Source organism: Somniosus microcephalus, chromosome 14 (genome assembly GCF_052327205.1).
Source record: "Somniosus microcephalus isolate GS21.2 chromosome 14, FLI_Smic_1.0, whole genome shotgun sequence".
Lineage (NCBI taxonomy): Eukaryota > Metazoa > Chordata > Chondrichthyes > Squaliformes > Somniosidae > Somniosus > Somniosus microcephalus.
The window spans coordinates 21,154,310-21,168,481 of NC_141000.1; the positions used below are offsets into that span (position 1 = coordinate 21,154,310).

A 14,172-nucleotide genomic window follows, 5' to 3' on the forward strand; every position below is an offset into this window, starting at 1 on the left:
GGATTAGAGGTGAAGAAAATAGTTCCCCTTAAATCTTTTGAAAGCTTTTTCTCATGTCTTACCTTTGAAGATTCCTGTCTCAGCCAAGTTAAAAAGCATGATTGTTGCATTCTGGTTTCTGTAAACCTTACAAAGAAGTTATGCTATCATAAATGATAAGTGTGGGTGGAAAAATGCCAGTGACCCTATAGATTATTTTAGCTTTAATGCTCTAGTCCCTTACTGTACTGTCACCATGTTATACAAAATACAGTATGTGGGTGGTTTTGGAGTCATGACAGGAATATCTTAAATAACTACTTACTGCTAGAGGGCAGGCAAACTGGTGAGGCTTGCATAGCTCTTTGGTTTTAATACAACGGCTCCTCTTTAACACTAAACCTTGATAAAGCTTGCCTACGCTGTGATAATGAGGCCCTTTCAGAATACTGCTTCTCTGAGCGGCAGCTATTACTCCTGCCAGGCACAGCCTCAGCAACACAGCGATGGCTCGACATAGTAAAGAAAGAAAGACTTGCATTTATATAGCGCCTTTCATAACCACCAGACATCCTAACGTGCTTTACAGCCAATTAAGTACTTTTTGAAGTGTAGTCACTGTTGTAACATAGGAAACACAGCAGCCAAAATGCACACAGCAAGCTCCCACAAACATGATCAGATAATCTGCTATGGTGATAAATATTGGTCAGGAGACTGCGGATAACTCCCCTGTTCTTCTTCAAAATAGTGTCCTGGGATCTTTTACATCCATTTGAGAGGACAGAGGGGGCTTCAGCTTAACTTCTGAAAGACGGCACCTCCGACAGTGCAGCACTCCCTCAGCACTATACTGCAGCGTCAGCCTGGATTTTTGTGCTCAAGTCCCTGGAGTGGGCCTTGAACCCACAAACCGTCTGACCCAGAAGCGAGAAGTGCTACCCACTGAGCCACAGCAGACACTCTAAATTTCCCAAGACACTTCACAGGAGCGTAATGAAACAAAATTTGACACCGAGCCACATAAGGAGATATTAGGGCAGGTGACCAAAAGCTTGGTCAAAGAGGCAGGTTTTAAGGAGCGTCTTAAAGGAGGAGAGAGAGGTAGCGAGGCGGAGGGAATTCCAGAGCTTAGGGCCTAGGCAGCTGAAGGCGCGGCCGCCGATGTTGGAGTGATTAAAATCGGGGATCCGCAGGAGGTCAGAAGGCTCAATTATGCTCATTGCTGGTCCTTCCTTGGCTTTTCTGACCCAAGCCACCCCCAGCCTGTTTATTTTATTGTGACAAATCCCCATTTATTGAGCTTATACAGTCTGCCTGTGTTCAGTATTGGATTTACTAATTACAGCTGAGCCGTTCAGGAGTGTAAAGTCCAGCTCGGGATGAATCCTAAGCAATGTGGTTCATGCAGATGTTTGTGGAAATCTCAAACATGCTGTTGTTTCTGCTACTCAGTCACAAAGTGTCATTGATCTGGACTTCAAGCGAGATCCGGATCTTATTTGTGAAACTGATGAAAACATTGCGGTAGTTTTGTGTGTCTGGTGTCCTTTGGATGGCTTTGCAGCAATTCTGTTTTTACAGGGAAGAATTTTAAGACTTGGAAGGCAGAAATTGCCAATGATCGAATCTTTTTACCACCACTCAGCTTATAAACAGATTGAAAACAGACGGGAGGGTGTGAATTGCTGTGAGAATCTTTGGTTTGAGCCAGCCTTTCTGCTCTGATCCAATGGAGATACAAGTCTTGCAGGGGGAATAGGACAAGATAGATACTTCTTCATGTTGTGCAGGGTCAAACAGTGAAAGATTGGGTGGTTGCAAAGACTTCGTTCTTTTTCTCCATTGTAAATACAAATAAGGTTCATTAAAGTCCATTTTTATTGCCAATCATAAAAATCTTTTTCTTCCCGGTTTCATTTATAGTGTATTAAAAAAAAGGAAGAAAAAATGGGACCCCCCAAAAACCCAGGGAAAATCGGAGAAAATCGATTAACATAGAAACATAGAAGATAGGAGCAGGATTAGGCCATTCGGCCCCTCGAGCCTGCTCCGCCATTCAATGCGATCATGGCTGATCATCCAAATTCAGTACCCTGTCCCTGCTTTCTCCCCATATCCCTTGATCCCTTTAGCCTTAAGAAATATATCTAACTCCTTCTTGAATATATTTAATGAATTGGCCTCTACTGCCTTCTGTGGTAGAGAATTCCACAGGTTCACCACTCTCTGGGTGAAGAAATTCCTCCTCATCTCTGTCCTAAATGGCTTACCCCTTATCCTTAGACTGTGACCCCTGGTTCTGGACTCCCCGCCATCGGGAACAGCCTTCCTGCATTTAGTCTGTCTAGTCCTGTTAGAATTTTATAAGTTTCAATGAGATCCCCTCTCATTCTTCTAAACTCTAGCAAATATAAGCCCAATCGACCCAATCTCTCCTCATACGTCATTCCTGCCATCCCAGGTATCAGATTATATTAAGAAAACAGAAACTAAAATGCAAGCAAAGGACTTGTAAAAGATATTGGTCTAGAAATTAGTCTTGGGCGGTTGGGCTAAACGGGAGGTATCGGATCGGCCGCCGTTATAAGCAGAACTGAATATCGGGCACAGTTTATAGCAGGCAGCTGATCCGATACTGTCCGCTTTGCCCCACTGCCCTAAACTAATTTCTAGGCCACAGTCAAACTAAATGATAATCCACAATTATTTGCACAGTTCACAGACACCCTTTTATGCAGCTTACCATCAATTTCTCACTTAATCCCGACATTAACAATAATATTGAAGAAGCTATGTTTTTTGTTGCTGTCGTCAGCCATTTACCTGCCACTGTAATGACGGGACAATAAAAATTGCCGGCGATTAGGCTCAGTTGGGATCTTGCTTTTTGCTAAGCAACGTCTTGGTGTGTGACCTGAGCCAGCCTTTGATTGATGACCTCAGTCTTCGTCAGTGCGTGGTAACTGTGCTGGTGTATTGCTAACCTTGATCCACACCCGACTCGGAAAGAAAGATTGGCATTTGCTGCAGAACAAAGAATAGTCCTCACGACAGTAGTGACAAAAGATCCAAGTCCCCTTAGAAAATCTAAATGGCACAGCCCTCGTTTCCTATCCTGCTGAAAATTGGCTAAAGAAATATGCGTCCTTTGCATCCGTGACATCAGCACGGCACATAGGGAGTGCAGTACAGGAAACTTTGGTTTATCCGGAGGTTAACTGTCCGGAATGCTCGAGCCACCGGCAAAAATCAGGAGCCGTTTCGTTAGGTTTTTTTTCTTTTCGTTGCTTTTTTTTCACCAGTCAGGCTCTGCAAGGTCTCGCTGAAGCTGTTGCTAAGCTACGGAGACGCTTGCAAGGTACGGCTGACTGTTTAGAAGCTAAGCAACAGGGTTTGTTGCCAGATACGGAGCTCAAAATCTCCGTATGTTTCAACATTAGCGCTGGTTTGTCCGGCAGTTTTGATGGGACGGCAACAGCTCGGTCCCGTCGGTGCCGGATAGCACAAAGTTTCCTGTATGTCTGGTGACATCATGGATGTGATCCGTGCAAATCTCTGGATCTGATTTTTGGTAAGAGAACAAGGAGAAATTCCTAGGGTTTTTTTTTCTCCAATTAGGGAGGAGCTCAGTGTTTACCAATTCACCACCCAAAAAACAAAAGCCGGGACTTATGGATGGAAGCCAGTGGGCCTGATTGTACCGATCCCTAACTATGAATACTGAGCAACCAGTGGCATGCCTATATCAGCTGCATGCTGGTGCCCACACAGTACATCGTCAAGGAAGCATATTCACTGTGCCCAGTGAGTGGAGCTGAAGATACTTACCCTTGTTTCCAGATTACTCCATAGCCTTGGCCCCCTCTACTGCAGCAATCTCCTCCAATACCTGATTCCTGCTCCTTCTGCTCCACCATCAATGGCTGTTCCTTTAGCCACCAATTCCCCTGCCCCCTGGAACTTCTTGCCTAAATCCCTGCACCTTGTCACCTCTCTCCTCGCGTTCAAAAGCTACTCAGGGGCCTTCTCTTTAACCAAGTCATTGCTGTCCTGCCAACTTTTCTATTTTCCCTTTCTTTTCTCTCCTACGCTACTCCGATTGTATTTCACGCCCGGCCATGTGCTTTGGGAGGTCTTCCTGTACATGAGGAGAAATGTAAGTTGCCTTCTTGTTGAAGCTGTTCTACTCAAAGTGCATATAAATGTAGCTTGTGCTGGAAATGATCGTCAATTCCTGATTGCACAGGACAAATGCTTTAACAGCCATAGGCTCTTGGATGCATTGGCCTGTCTAGTTGTAACAAAGATGGCAGTGCAAGTGAGAGATCTTCATATTGAAGGTTTTATGGCAAAATTATACTTTTACGTAAGAACATAAGAAATAGGAGCTGGAGTAGGCCATTTGGCCCTTTGAGCCTGCTGCGCCATTCAATGAGATCATGGCTGATCTTCTACCTCAACTACACCTTTCCGCACTATCCCCATATCCTTTAATTCCCTTGGTTCTCAAAAATTTATCGACCTCTGTCTTGAATATATTTTTAAAACTCTGCAAAAACAGCTGGACGGGTGCAGTGTGCTGGCACCCCAACGTGCTGCGACAAGGCACAATCTGATGTCGGGTGTCACTCATGATCTCTGCTTGCCAACCTCGTGATCTCAGTGGTGCCTCTGTGAGGAATTGCCGAGCAGAGGCTCATTGGTCACCGAGGGAAGGAAGATCAAAAGGGCACTCACTGACCCACTTACACACCTGCTAGTGACCAGTTTCAGAGAAGCATTAGAGGAGGCCAGTTGACAGGTCATGTCTACTCTGCCAGCCATGGTGCGGAAAGCCCAAGAAGAGGGTTGGGGAGAAAATGCCTCAGGGCGAGGCAATGCCACTGTCAACAGAAGTGAAGACAAACCCAAGGAGATTTCAATTAATTACAATGGGATTTTATTCCTGCTGCAATTCCCGTTCGTCTCAAATTGACTGACATTGTTATAACAGCTTCAGCTGTTTCTGAACTATGACCGTATTCACACTGCCTCTCTAAAAGGACAAGAAGTAGCCTTTGAAATTCTCAGCACACAAAGGCATCACATTTGTACCTGGAATAACTCTGCTACATCCTGAAAGAGAAGATTGTGGGCCTGAACTGGAGTAAAATCCAGGCATCAGCCTACTTTAGTTTTGCGGATCAAGTTTGCGGATGACACCACGGTAGTAGGCCAGATCACCAACAACGATGAGTCAGCCTACAGGGAGGAGGTCCAGCATCTCATGAAGTGGTGTGCGGATAACAACCTGGCCCTTAACACCAAGAAAACAAAAGAAATCATTGTGGACTTCAGGAAGTCCAAAGGCGGAAGCCACACCCCCATCCACATCAATGGGGCTGTGGTGGAAAGGGTGGACAGCTTTAAGTTCCTCCGAGTCCACATCACGGAAGACCTCTCCTGGTCCCTCAACACCTCCTCTCTGGTGAAGAAGGCCCAGCAGCGCCTATATTTCCTAAGGAGGCTGAAGGGATGTAATCTGTCACCCCTGATCCTCTCTAACTTTTACCGCTGCACTATAGAGAGCATCCTGACAAACTGTATCACAGTATGGTATGGCAGCTGTAGCTACTATGACCGGAAAGCCCTGCAGCGGGTAGTCAAAACTGCCCAACGCATTACCGGCACCCGGCTACCGACCATAGAGCACATATACCAGAAACGCTGTCTACGGAGGTCACGGTCCATCATCAAAGACCCTACCCACCCCAGCCACAGTCTGTTCGCCCTCCTGCCATCTGGGAGACGCTACAGATGCATTCGCACCCGTACGACCAGATTTAGGAACAGCTTCTTTCCCAGGGCTGTCATCCTACTGAACTCCACAAATAAACTCTAAAGCCTGCACATCTGCCAATGCACTTTATTATGGTTATATTTATGTTAATATACTACAAGCCAAATGTATGTTGAATGTTTAAATGTCTTAATCCAAATGTACACTCTCGGGAGCCGCAAGCCTACATTTCGTTGTACTGCACTTGTGCACTAACAATGACAATAAAAGTTGATTTGATTTTGATTTTGATTTAATAGAATGAGGCGGCTCCCGGCACATAAACATCCACCTGAAGCACATGAATCGGCAGGTTTAATATCTCATCCAGGGACAGCACCTCCGACAGTGCAGCACTCACTCAGCACTGCACTGGAGTATTAGCCTGGTTTGCAAGCTCGGGTCCTGGAGAGCGACTTGACCCGACACCCTTTCTAAATTGGGCCAGAGGAGGCTACAGAGGTAGAAAGTAGACCAAGAGATGTTGTTGCTCCGAATAAAACCTGAGGGACTGCTGACTCTAATGATGCACTTGTGCACTTTTGCTTGACCTGTCCTCCCCAACATCCAAGCACAGCTTGCAGCAGGTCACTAGATAGTAACCAGGAGGCGGATTTTGTTTCCCCTCCCTGCCCCAGGGCACTGCGGCCAATTGCAGCGCTGCTCTTGACCGAGACCAACTAGCTCAACACAGGATGGTTTTGAACTTGGGGTGTTCTTGGTCTGAATGGCTCAGTGCCACACTGAGTACAGGAAACTTTCTGTTATCCGGCACGGACGGGACCGACGTGGTGCCGGTTCATCAAAAATTCCGGATAACCGAACGCTATAGTAAAAGATACGGAGCTGAGAGCGCCGTATAAAGCAACAAACCCTGTTGCTTCAGAACAATGGCCACAAGTTGCAAGCGTCTCTGTAGCTTAGCAACAGCTGCAGCCACACCCTTGCACAGCAACACATGGAGGAAGGCAAGTAATAAAAGTTACCTGAACCTACTCCTGAATTTTGCCGGTTAACCGAGATTTCCGGTTATTTAGGTGCCGGTAAAGTTTCCTGTAGTGTACTGAGCCATTGGACAACACGATGGTATGCTTTTTGTGTCATTTATAGAGAGCTTTTAGATGAGAACAGTATCTGGATTGACTGCGATGCCCTAACTCACTCTCTGAGCTCAGAAATGTTGAATAGGCACATGGGCCAATCACCAGAGAGCTGCCAATGCCCATGGGCCTGCACCCCAGTGCCTTCAGAAGAGGGGGAAAATGATTTTCATGTGATATGGCCTACCCAAACAGTAGTAATGGCAATGCCCTTTGAAATGAATAGTTGGCAATGGTTTCATGATGTCTACCGTGACACATTTGTCTCCTTTTACAACTACATCTGCAGTTTTTTGCCTATTTATCATGCTTTCTCTCTTATACACTTTTCTCCCTTTTTCTCCATGGGCACTGGCAGTCCCCTTATGCATTGCCAAAGTTACCATTCTTCATGTGTGAGTCCAGACCGTGAGTGAAGGCATCACAGCCAACCTCACTCCTATCCGCCCCTGAAACTCAACAGGGATCTTCGGATAGTGAGAAGGAGTAGGAACCTGCTATGACATCTTCATCCCTCCCCATCAATTGCAGTGCCCCAGCTATTGAGGTTGACCAACTCACCAGACACCAGGATCAAACTTCAGACCTTCTATTCCACATGTTTCAGTACCACACCATCTGGTGCAATTACTGGTTGTGACATTGGTGTGTGTTATTTCATTTTTGCATCACTGGCATATCATTTGGGCTTAACCGTTAAGAATAAATTGCTTCAGGCTTGTCCGTCTTTACTTCTAAATCATTTCAGTGCTTCCTGTGGTTGAGCACACCCCTAGTCTGCTGGATTTTGAAACATTTTCAATGAGGCTACTCCTCAGTAATTCCTGAGAGTTCGCCTACCCAAACAGCTCCATGGCACGATAGCAATGTCCCTTTAATTGAATTGTTAAACATAGTTTAAGAAATAGGAGCAGGAATAGGCCACTTGGCCCCCTCCCTTTTCAGGCAGTCTACCTTGACGCATTAATCTCTTCCATTAACCACACCATCAGTCATTTTCTGCCTTTTTATTATGTGCAGGATTATTGGATATAGGCAAGGATTGTCTGGGTCTTGTTCCTGAATGTAGAAAGGATGACATCAGCTCTCTGGACCTCACTCAGTATCATAGAGAAAGGGAAATGATTTGAAACAAACTTCTCGGCGTTTGTACCTTTTTCTGAAGAGTCATTGGGGGAAAAATTCGGTTGGTTTGCGCCTCCCGTTAGCCTTAAGAGGGCGCTAATGGGACGCAAAGCAACTAGCGCCCGTGCGAGGCGATGTTTGCGCCGCTCACGAGATTAACTAGACATTTTGCGGCAGCGCTAAACACTACCACCACGATCTCCTGCGCCGGCAGATCGTGACGTCAGTCGAGAGTGCAACGCCCTGGACCGGATATTGAGTGGCGCCCCCTGTCTTACCGCCTGCCGCTAGCAACGACAGGTTGAGGGGAGCGTTTTGCAGTCGGGAAGGGACTGGGGGAGCGCTATTTAAAGGTGACCGCTTCCTGCCTTTTTTTGTCGGCGAAATTTTTGCACCACGCATTCTGAGTGAGAGAGAGAGAGACTGCAGGAGATATTCAAAGCTGTGTTGAGGAGTTTTGGGTACTGAGCAGCACTTTGCAGGTTCTTTCTGATTTGATCTTCCTTGCATCGATTTAGAAGAGAATATGGGGGCTGCATTCTGAGCTCTTTCCCTGGGCCTCTCCATTGTTCTTTCCAACAGATTTGATGTACAGGTCTCTCCCGGCCGAGATTCAAGGCTGCAATGAGCAGGGTGTGGATGGAGAGCAAGATCGACCCTCCCCTTTAAGAATTGGCCGGCGCCAGTGTGTCTGTGTTCCATTGCTGACTGACATCACATGAGCTTCGCCAGCGCTCTGAGGTAGCGCCTCGCTCCTCGGCCTTTGTGCCTTAAGACAGGTGTGTAGCGCCTGATTTAGCGCTCCAATCACCTCCAGGGGTGATAAAAGCCAATTTTGCAGTCTGAGGTGATAATTAGCGCCAGGCGCTAATCTTTGCGCCCGGCCGATAATTGCACCCCAAATGGGGTGATACTGAGGGGTAGATTTTGCCGAACCTGTCGGGAAGAAGGCGGGACTTCCCCTTTCGGGTTTTTGACCCGCCTACTTCGACGTCCGGCCAATCCGCGCGATTTTCCCTTGATTGACCTTGTTGAGCCCGCCCAGCGGGCTCAGCAGGCCAATTAAGGGCCACCCAGCAACAGGTGATGTCACAGACTGAAATTTCATCTGTCAAGAGTTCTTGACAGATGAAATATCAGTGTCTCACAGCTGTTTGAAGCTGTGAAACACTGACACTCTGAGTTCTAAGCTGAGTCATTCTGCACAGACACAGTTAGAACTCTTACCGGCACTCAAAGCTGAAGGCTGTCACTTTTGACAGATCGCAGCCGTTCAGCTTTCAGTTCCGGCTGAGTGATGCGCTCCCGACGGCTACAGGAAGAAAGGCTGTTAAGGTAAGTACAGGTAAGTAAAACTTCTTTACACACTTTAGACACACCAAACACACTTACCTTTGCACTCATGCACCCATCACTCACCTGAGCGCCGACATTGCGACCCCTCCAACTCCTTCAACCCGACGGCCCGCCTGCTCTAACCTGGCGTGGTTTGGAGCCGTCGGGAATCCCACACGACACCCCTCAAAATAGGGATTAGGCTAAAAACTGCCTGTTAACTACCTGTTAACAGGCAGTTAATTGGCACTAATCCCTTCCCGCCTAGTTTCGGCGGGTCCCAGTGCGGGGTGGGTACCCGCCGCCCCTGAAACTTACGTGGGGCGGGGTTTTGGGCGGGATGGTGTCGGGACCCCCAATTTCGGGATTTCCCCCCCCCCCCACCACATGCCTGAAACCCCGCCTGACGGCTCCCCGAAAATCTAGCCCTGAATTTCTCCCCCATTGTGCTGGAACAGAAATAAAGTATAATAAATATCCTTCTAGCTATTGCACAATCTTGTAGTAGCACCAAACTGGCACATGGAGGCAGCTCCCTGACTGAGGAGGCTGGGAAATCGCCGCATTACAAGTGGCCTCCTGTCTGAAACAGGTGGCCACTCCAGACGTCCTTCTCAAGACCCTGTCCATAATGGTGGCGGCTGGAGCACTAGCCTAAACGGGGTGGTAAGTGACCCGACAGGAATTTCAGGCCGCTACCACCCCGTTTACATCAGGCGGAGGCACTTAAAGTCAGCCCCACTAAGCAAAAAAGAGAAGGGAAAAACATTTTTAAATTTGCTTCAAATAGTGTTCATTGTTTTGTGTGAATTACTAGTTGCAGGGCTGGGAAATGACAAGACACATTAAAATGAGTGCAGCTAGCCCATAATAATTCCAGATCCTTTTTTGTGTAAGACTACTAAGCAAACCCTTGAACCTGGAAAGATTACTTTTGTTCCTCATACAGTTTAACGTGAGTAATATGTCTAAAAAAAGAGAAAATGAGAGTTCATTAAATTTGTGGTTATTCAAGCTGTAGATAAACAATGAGTCAATCAACAGATCTTCCTTTATGCTGTATTTTCAGGTCTGTACTCAATTACAGTTAGTTGTAGAAAACCAATTTGCAATTAAGTAAATTCATTAGTCCCACAAAAATATGTCATTTCAACCTGGACTGTCATTTATGTCTCACTGCAACACAAACTCACAGAAAGAGGCAGAACCACAGGCTTCTGGGAACTGGCTACAGGCATGGACCAAACTTATTTGGCTGCGATTCTTGTGGGAGATCGTTAATGCTGCTATGTTACGGTGGCACTTACTGGGGGAATTTCCCCCAGAGACAAAATATGGATAAGAAATGTAAGAAATGGAAATTCCATGATGCTGCTTTTGTTTGCTGTTCCAAAGCTGTGATTGATTCTTGTTATTGAGAGTTTGGTAACTTGTCAAGCAGTTTAACAGGCAGTCATTAGTGGAAATATACCTCGTACTCTGTGAGTAAATAGGGAGAAACTGTTTTCCACTGGCAGGAGGGTCGGTAATTAGTCGACACAGATTTAAGGTAATTGTCAAAAAAAACAGAGGGGAGATGGGGAAAAAAAAATTTATGCAGCGAATTATTATGATCTGGAATGCACTGCCTGAAAGGGTGGTGGAAAAAGATTCAATGGTAAATTTCAAAAGGGAATTGGATATATATTTGAATGGGGAAAAAATTGCAGAGTTAGAGGGAAATAGCGGGGGAGTGGGACTAATTGGATAGCTCTTTCAAAGAGCCGCCACAGGCACGATGGGCTGAATGGCCTCCTTCTGTGCTGTATGATTCTATGGCCTAGAAATTCAGTAGCACCCCGTTTGGGGCGCCAGCCTCGCCAGGACGCCAAAAGTAGCGCCCCGGAAGTAGTCGCGGCCGCCCGCCGGAAATTCAGTTTGCGCGCCCCAGAGAGAAGCGCGGCGCTACTCGAGGCGCCCCGCATCCCTCTTGGGGCGCTGCAGCTGAAGATCGCTGCGCAACGTGCCGCAGCGCCACACACTGTGGCACGGCACGCTGCGGTACTGCAGGCCTTCCTCCCTTTCTTAAAGGGGAGGGGCCTTGTGCGAGTGCCGGCAAAAGAGCCCGGCACCGAGGAGAAGTGCCGGGCTCTTGGAATGCAGTTGGCACTCCGCGGGGTGGGGGGCGGGGTGCTCAGGAGGCCGGGGACGGCAGCGCGGAGAGGTGCTGGCAGGCAGCCAGCAAAGAAAAATGGCTGCCACATACCTCTCCTTTAATTAGCGCCTCTACCGCCGCGGGTAGGCCCCCCTGAACCGTTCGCAAATAGCGCCCGGTGTTAAAGCAGGGGGCGCAACTAAATATCGCGATCGGGGCGGTAGCGGGGCGCTGCGCACACCGATGACATCATCGGTAGCAGCGCAGTGCTAACTGCTAGCGCCACCATTAGCGTCCCGCTAAATTTAGCAGGATGCGTGGCCAGTGGCTTCTGACCCACTTAGCGCCCTCTTAAGGCGCTAACGGGTGGCGCAGCCCACTGAATTTCTAGGCCTATGAGCCTAAGCTAGGACTCTGTAGAGATTTAGATTACAATTTGATACAAGTTATTTTTTTCTGAATTGCAGTGCTGTAACCTTTATCAGGATCGTCCTCCATGTTTTCAAACCCCTCTGCAGCCTCATCCCACAATACTTGGGTAATCTCCAGCCAAGTGTCCCAGTCTGCCCTCTTTGTTCCTTTAACTCCAGATTATTGCATGTCCTCTGCCCCTTTTGGTCTTTCAGCCACTATGCACTTGACCTCTAAAGCTATCTTCCAAAACTACCTTACCTTGGTACCTCTCTCACTACCTTCAAAAATGCAAAATGTATTTATTTCCTGCTCAGTACTCACTCTTACTGATTTTAAAGCTTCCTGAGATGTTCTTTTTCCTGAGGAGCACTGTACAAATCCAAGTTGTTCTATTTTTAAGATTATGTGCAGTATCTTGTTCTATGATAGTTCAATGAAGACTTATGATGGATCACCTGGCAGGTGTACATTCAGAGGTCCTGCTCGAATGTTACCTGTCTTTCTCTTTCAGATGCTGATTGACCCGCTGTGCACTTTCTGCTTTTATATCAAGCTTCCTGCATTTGTAGTATTTTCTAAATTTCTAATATTGTGAACGTGTGCCCAGTTCCTTGGTGGTCTTTTGATGGTTTATGCCCATTTCATTAAGCCACCATGTATTTATGCTCAAATATTTGATGTTCTGTTGATTTTTTGATATCTAAATCCTTGGCGGTCTATGAGTGGTTTATGCTCAGTTCCTTGGTGGTCTAGTAGGGGCCTATGCCCAATTCTTTATTTGATTGATATTTTTTATATCCTATTCCTTGGTGGTCTATTGAGGGTTTACTCCCAATTCAATGTTAACAAATGTTAAAAGGTACTCGTCTAAATAGGGAACCTTTCCCATCTTATCCATCAGCAATGTTTGGCAGGATTTAGGTAATAGCAATTTCAGGGATACTGAATTCAATAGTAAATTATCCTGAATCTTCATCCCTGGTCACCATGGGCTCTGTACATTGAACTGTTCAAATATACATTTTAATAATTTACACATAAAATTTGAGTAGTTTATGTTACAAAAAGAGTGATTCAGGAGATGTTTTTGCAACCTCGTGATTATAGTGACATTCATAAAACCATTTGACCCTGGCAGTTGCATTTTCTGACATCATCGGAATCCCTTGATTGCGAACCTGCTGTCTTGTAAACACATCTGTATCCAACTATTATTTTATGTCTACAGTAGTCTTTCACTGACAATCTGATCAGCCATTTTCTCTCAGAGCTAATGTGCAGCTGGAAAGTTAAGGTATAGCCTAAGACAAATTAAAAAAAGCGATGGTTGACTAAACTTTCCAGAGTTGAGGTAACACTACCACCAAGATTGACACAAGATCAGAATTCTTTCATTGGCTCCCCAGTGAAGTTGCTAGAATTGGTCACACCAACTCTGGGGTAGGCGGAGGAAAAATCCGCCAAGGCTCTAAATTGTACCCAGTGACCCTGACTGAAAAGTACTTCAGAAGAGTTACCACCTTATGGATAGGAGAAAAAAAGTTGGGGATGGCGGAGTGAAGCTACTGATTCTCCCCTTCTGACAATTTTCTCTCCTAACAAAAAAGAACAGTCAAATAAAGAAATGACTGTAGTGGCCAATTGATTCTTAAAGCGAAATAGTTTTCCAGGGTCATCACCAAGACTTCAGTAAAGCTTAATGGTGGACATCGTCCATTCCTGTGTGTCATTAACTGGTGTTGCAAGTGAGAATATAAAAGATCGAATATATGCAACTCCCTCTTTACCAAAGATAATAAAGACTTACATGTTGATCAGGCAATAAAAGGATGGGAAGAGGAATAATGTTCTCACCTTGAACATCTTAGTAATTCAAGATTAAATAGAAAAAGAATATTTTTATTAAGTAATCATACAATATTATATACAATAGTTCAGCTTCTGCTTACAAAACTCCACCTTTAGTCTCCTGCTAGAGCAGTCTAGATTAAATTTCAGAATTAGCATAGAGGGTCTCTGGCTGTGTGTCAGTATTCGCAGGGGGCTCCCTGACGGAGGAAAATTGCAAGACCTTTGCAAATTATCTCCCCGTATGACTGTATGCTTATCAATGTACTGAGAATTGAAAAATTGACACCTAATTCCAGCACTGAGCACATTCAGGTATAGCAAGGAGGCACAAACATTCACGGGCGCAATTCCCGGCAGTTATGCTGGGATTCAGCCTGCTGCTGAAACCTGCTACAGACGCCACTAAATTTTGT

At 46.1% G+C, this 14,172-nt stretch overlaps 1 protein-coding gene across 2 annotated transcripts in view; it reads left to right on the forward strand.

Annotated features, from left to right (window-relative positions):
• The window catches only part of nhsa (Nance-Horan syndrome a (congenital cataracts and dental anomalies)), a 487,741-nt gene that overhangs the window by 225,475 nt on the left and 248,094 nt on the right, over positions 1-14,172 (forward strand). The window lies entirely within an intron of this gene.